This window comes from Lactuca virosa, chromosome 8 (assembly GCF_052849685.1).
Source record: "Lactuca virosa cultivar CGN04683 chromosome 8, Lactuca_virosa_CGN04683_v6, whole genome shotgun sequence".
In the NCBI taxonomy this organism is placed as follows: domain Eukaryota; kingdom Viridiplantae; phylum Streptophyta; class Magnoliopsida; order Asterales; family Asteraceae; genus Lactuca; species Lactuca virosa.
Genome location: NC_136433.1, coordinates 261,452,809 through 261,458,970, shown reverse-complemented (window position 1 = coordinate 261,458,970; position 6,162 = coordinate 261,452,809).

Genomic DNA, 6,162 nt, shown 5'->3' with positions numbered 1-6,162 from the left:
CGAAAAGCATTAAAAAACACGAAATGGTTTTACTATCAATCGCGTGTGATTTCACGAACAACATTTTGATAATCATTACATTATTCATACAAATATATATATATATATATATATATATATATATATATATAAAACGTTAAGTTTATCAAAACTTTGCGAATATAGTTTACGAAACTATAGCCCTTTGTAACCCATTGAGCAAAGGGTAAAAACGATATAGAGTACATATATCGCTGTTTTACGACACTTTTCACGCTATCCTGGAAATGCGGGATAATGTCATTTACAAACGTTTTCATTTCAAAAACACGTACACTCGTTGAATGAATTTGTGAGACATTGTCTTCATCGTACCTAACTGAGGTATACAGAAAGTCCTGTATTTATAACTGGAATCTCCGATATGAAAGCGTGGTACTTGTGTATAGATCTATATGGGACTGATGATCCCACACCCTGACTACTAGCTACAGTCAGACCGGCAGGTTATGGGTGACAAATGTCATAAATAACTCGGCGCCTACAGAACGACGAGGTAGGCACTGCATCTTAAAAGCACGGTTATGAAAACTCACATGGGGAAACGACTATACGTACATTTTACACGAAAACACTTTTCTTCAAATAGTTTTATACATGAATAAAACTACATATTACTACTGTAAGTACAGAAAACACTGGTACATTTTGGTCTTGGAACCTTTAAGATTACTACTCATTTCTACGGAAAATATTGGATTTTCTGGAATAAACACTATGATTTTACAAGTAAACGACTTACATCTCATTTATTAGAAAATATCGGATTTTCTGGAAACAACACGATATCTTTTCTCGGAAAGGCTTAGTATTGTTTATAACAAACTCTTATGAACTAACCAACTTAAATGTTGACACTTTTTCAAACAGCTTGTATTCTCAGGAAACCAGTAAAACAGGTGACCACCAACTTTTGAGAATGGGACGCTAAGGCGTCAAGCAAATCATTTTGACATCATATTGTAATTGACTTTTGGAAACATGTAATACATACAATGATGTAACTTTTTCAATTATATATGTGATGGTTATGTTTGCTTTCTTTAATATTATGCAACTGTTATGATACAATACAATAAAGTCATCCACCCCCGGACGTTTCTGCCATCCTTGTTTGGGGATGTGACACAAGGATCATCCGACTTTCTTCTTCTTCATTCCTAGAATTGGTTTCTTTTTTATACTCCTTTTTCAAGGACCTCGACCAACACTTTTTTTTACATGACTAATGGCCACCGAATCCATTTTACTTAACATATCAGGTTGCTTGTTTTTTAACCGATGAGCATGTACGATGGTGAAAGTTATAAAGTCCTTTATGGCTCTCCTAGTTTGTTGTGTGTGAAAATCTATATGCTTAATGAGCTTTCTATTTGTGCGTAGTACTTGAAATATATAGCATGACATTTAGTGAATATCATCATTACACCTTAATAGAGTGTAGTTGGGAACATTTGGATTTTACTATCAACCGGTATTTGTCGCTAACTTGAAATATAAATATATTTTTTTTTACATTAGATAGTAAATGAAATCGGTTCCAATTATCTTCCTATAATTTCTTTATATTGGTGATTGTCTCCCACTCTCGTTATTGTCTTTTTAGCGTACCTTTTGTTAGTTTTATGATAGATTACCTCCGTCCCATATTTATTGTCCACTTTTCACTTTTGAAGTCTTTATTTTTCAACCTTGACATTTAATATTTTAATTTTTGTTATAAATTACTCGATGAAACTTATAACAATGAAAAGATATTTAAAACACAATCCATTCATATATTATGCATCAAGTATTATATATCAAAAACAAAAAAAATATCTAAGGTCAAAGTTGAACGATAAATATTTCAAAAGTCAAAAGTAGACAATAAATATGGGACGGAGGGAGTATATAATATTATCCCAAATTATTATCATCTAGTTAGTGGTTGTTATTTCATATTGTGATACTTGATACCCATATTTCCTTGTCTCGATACTCGTATTTAACATTATATTACTTAATCGACACCATGCACTTATGGTTGTAAAAAGGGGTATCAAAATGTCCTATCAATACCCCTTGTAAGTGTCTAAGAAAGATTTTCATCGGAAACCTCCCAGAGACTCAATCTTTTGTTCGATCTCTTGTAGCATGTAACAGGCTTTGGGCATGCCTTTTTTTATTTGGTAACATCCACGCACATTCCTAGGCTCTTATTCGCATTCTTCACATGATTAGGTTAGCTATCTACTTCGGGAAGACTGACTCCCTCAGTACCCCAACATATACAAGCTCTTCCACTTCTTGGTTGATGAATTTGTTTATTTAAGAGCTACCGCTTTTTTTTCTGCATAACTGGAGTTCGGTTATCCATGATCAATAGGCGGTGTTCAGCTAAATCTCTTGATACTTTGGTCTTGTCAGCAGGATCCTAAGTGAATACTGTTTTGTAATGTCTAAAAAACTTTTTGAGTTCTTTGAATCTTTCGGGTATGGTATGTTGATTTTTATTCAAAACATAGTCTAAAATAAATAGTTAGAACTATGATTTTAGCAACGAAAGAAATTTTATGCTTGAATAAACTAAAACCATTTTATCCACCAAGGATCAATTTGCAAAGCTAGAAAGACTAAATCAATCATAGAAGGGATACGTTTACAACTTTAAAGACTTTGATTATCATGGGAGATTGGAAGTTGATGAAGTGTGGCAAGAAACTCCAAAGGAGAAGCGCTCTACAACTATTCACCAACTAAGGATAAACCACTAAAAACGCTAGTCTTTACTTGTATATATGTTGTTCTTAAGGAATTAAAACATATACTAAAATACGCTTAAGGTGAATGAAAATATAAGCGTTCATTTATAACACCATTTGGAAGAAGGAAAAAGGAGGGAAAAACCTTTAAGGCTCTCAACATTTGGGAGGAAAAGAGATAAGAAAACATGAAGCATAAACTCATAGTTTTTGGTTACTTACACTTAAGTATATACCAACCCCAAAGAGCCAAGTGAAGCTAAGTACTTAATGATGGTATGGCATACAAGAAAGAGTTTGTAATTGTAAGATACAAGACCACACTCCACCTCTTTCCGTCTCCTAGAAACTTAGGGCCTTAAGTCCTAAAAGTCAACAAATGGAGTTTTTTTCAGATTATCTTAACTAGTTAGTTACTTCCTAACTAAATAGTTACTCTAAGTTTCCAAAATTTTGTACACAAAATTAAGAATTATATTATATGATATTTCACCTAGTTTTTTCTCTTTATTATTATTTCCTAGAAACAATAATTTTGTATATGTTGGTAAAATTATATTTTCATAAAATAATGTTTTTCCATTTAAATACAAGTGTTAAATATATTTGTTAATAATCAAATTATACTGATAAATAGTTAATCAGTAGTAACTTTCTATAAGGTGTGACCCTATAGAATCATATCTCATTAGCAATATCATTTTATAACGAGTCTTAGGCATAATGATCTTTCAAGGTGCGTCGGATCTGCATGGTTTGTTTGGGATTTCATTCTTGGAGCACTATTTCTTCGGTCGCTAGCAAAGGGTCATTGACCGAGTGATATACTTTCGCCAAGTTGCATCACATTCGCATTGTAGGTAGGATTATGAAGCTTATCATTTTTCCTTTCAAATGGATTTTTAGGAGTCTATGGATTATAGAGGTGATGGCTTGCACCTATCATAGTCCATGTAACGTCCCTCTTTGGCATGTATCACAATATTGTCTGCTTTAAGTTTCATGCACAAAAACTTCCCACGAGGTCACATATCCTGGAATTGCTCTCGCTCGGGCATGCTTAACTGCAGAATTCTTATGGGATATGTTGCCCTCGTCGCTTTAAAACACGTTGTGTCAGGGGAGGTATCCATACCCCTTATAATGAATGTTTTGTTCTCCTTCCCAGCTAATGTGGGATCAGGTGCAGGTAGCCACCCACCTTTACCCCCCCCCCCCCTTATAGGGTTCTTCCTATGATTATGTTGTAAGTTGATTTAGATTCTATGATTATTAAATTTTCCAGAACTCTCATTTTAATAGGATTACTGTCTTCAAATGATATTGGAACTAGAACAATGCCTATGGACCATATTGATCTTCCTATGAATCCAGACATCGGGGACTTTAAGGGCCTTAGTTGGGAATATTTTTTATCTCATGTGGTAGAATTGATAACATTGTTTGTATATGATGTTCATCGAACTTCTTGTGTCAATAGAAATCATATGTATCACAGTTCCTCCTATCTTCCATTTAACTATAAGCGTTTCAGACTTGACATTATGATGGCATGGGATCATTAGATATGAAATCAATGTCTTATCTTTTCTGTTTTTTCTTTGAGGACAATTCTTCTTTATATGTTTGAAACATAAGTATTTCTTCATGTGAAGAACTCTTCTCAAGGGGAGGTCTATATTTCTCTAAGTTTGGTTAATTGAATTGTGCTTCTCCACTTTTAGACCTCTGCAACTTTCTAAAGAATGTGCTTGAAACTTATAGATTCACATAATTCAAAAAGATTTTGAGGGGAATCTTTTTTCTCTAGATTTCCACCCCCAGACGGTCTCGTCTTACTTGTCGCAAAAGGCTCCCGTGTGTACCTTGAGAAGACTCCTTTGTGACACTAATAATTTTGCATTTTCTGCCATAATTTCCTTAGACATTCTAGGGCGTGTTTGTAGCCGAAACTTTCATTTTCATTCTGGTCACACATGGGATTAAAATATGTCCTATTTTTTTATAGTATTAGTGAATTATCTAATGATAATTCGGTAAACATTCTTGATCATTTCTTCGGTTGTTCTAAATTATCTTCGACAAAGTTTTTTGATTAGGGGGGCTCCCTAGACCATGTAGGTGAAGTTCGTGATGATCATCTGATCCTATCTGTTGTGTACCAAGTATGCTTCACTGAATTTTTTTATAAATGCTCCATTTTTGTTGTCCTACCTTCTACCTTCATCTGACTATTGCATGTGGCACTTGCTAGAATCTTTTCTTATAGATGAAACTAACTATAAATTGTTAAAATGATTCTCTATAGTTGCTCATTATTTAAGGCAATAAACTTTCTAGCCGGTATCTGGCCGACCCGTCTATTATTCCTATGAAGAAAATGCACCATAATTTTTTTTTCATCGAGATAGTACGGATCTTCCACATAAAATTAAAAGGTTACAAGGAAAAAACATTTACTTAATAAAAATTTAAAACTCTTTAGCTCTAGTGTCTATGTGTGTGTGTGTGTAAATATATATATATATATATATATATATATATATATATATATATATATATATATATTAACAGAATAACTAAATCGGTTGAAGGTAATAATCGTTAATAAAATGAAAACTAGGATATCCCACATGATATTCGGCTATAATTATTTGCCTCCACTAACCTACGCCTGGAGTGTAACACCCGTTTTCCTGGAAGAGTCAAAGCAGGGTTTCAAGGAGTCAAAGGCATGGTTTTTGGGTAAAACCAAGGCTCACGACGTGAGCCATAGAAGGGTCACGACACGAGGAGAGATTAAATGAAGAAGTTGTGTATATGTTCAGCTCACGACATGAACAATAAGAGCTCAAAACATGAGGATCGTTGCAGCCCAAGCCCATGGAATTTTAGGGTTTCCCATGTATTTAATCCCCATAAATTGGTTTTAGGCTTCATTTCCCAGCCTCCACCTCCCTCCAACTCAAAAACCCCTAACCATCATTCCTATTGGTAGTTTTGGATCCATCTTGGTGTTTTAGTGGCTAGAAGAAGAAGAAGATGATGTTCTAGAGTGTTGGTCCTGCAAGGAGGCTTCATCATCATCATCTTGTGTACATTCTGGACCTTTATAAGTGACCAAGATTCAACCTTTGTGAGTTTAAGTTACTTAATCTAGGTTCTTGTCCCTTTTCCTTCATGATTGTGGAAGTTTGCATGGAGGAGATCCATAAAGTTGGCAAATTTATAGGCTCTAAGGGTCCTTTGAGCATCATATCTTTTGGATTAGAAGTTTAGTGCTGATTTATGAATCTTGCATGAGTTTGGGGCTATTTGTTGTTATTTTGATCTAAGGTGGGTTTAGGACATGCATGGAGCATGCATGTTCATCAAGTAA